Raw genomic sequence first — 812 nt, forward strand, 5'->3', positions numbered from 1 at the left:
AGTGTGTACTGCATAAAATTTGTATCACAAAGTTTTGTTAAATTCTAAAGTAGAGACATTTTGTGACAAAACAGAGAAAATTATTATTCATTTTTTCTAACAAAACTGAAAAAAATAGATGTTTAAACTTAACAAAATCTTACAAGCACCGACGCTAGTTTCCGGATCGCGCAAAATAAAACCAATAATAAAATATCTCCCATCCTTAACTATACACATCCGTAAAAATCGTATAACTGATTTTTTGTTTTATTTCTCCACATATTTGTTTTACAATTTGAAAATATTCCATGATGGTTATGCATTTTGTATGAAATAGATGTTTGTAACATATTTTAATTTCTCATTTTTTTGTCTTGTCTTCTGAATGTTACAAGCGAAAAAAAAGCTTTTCTATAGAGTCAGTGTACTTTGTTTTCTTCATTTTTTATTTTCATTTTTTGGGGGCCAAAAATAAGGGGGGTTCCCAGCTCCTACCCCAGTGGAAATTAATATATATATGTAATAGCTTGCGACGTCAAAAGATTAAGTTCATGATTAAAATATGAATTGTGGTAAATTACGATTTAAACAAAACTGCAGTTGTAAAATATTTCTGAGTTTATTAATTTTTCATGATCTTTCACGGTGATGCAAATCGGTTAAGAAAATGAGTTTAAGGTAATTTTTGGAAAATATTGAAAAGGGAATGACTTTTGTCCATGTGCTACATATACATGTTTGATGGACATATTTTTCAGAAATTTCCTATGCCTAGGCCTTTTTTATGTTTTTTTTATCCAAAGGAGAAATATATTACCTGTCACATGACA

The sequence above is a fragment of the Mytilus californianus genome, unplaced genomic scaffold (assembly GCF_021869535.1).
Source record: "Mytilus californianus isolate M0D057914Y unplaced genomic scaffold, xbMytCali1.0.p SCAF_5, whole genome shotgun sequence".
NCBI classification, from domain to species: Eukaryota; Metazoa; Mollusca; class Bivalvia; order Mytilida; family Mytilidae; genus Mytilus; species Mytilus californianus.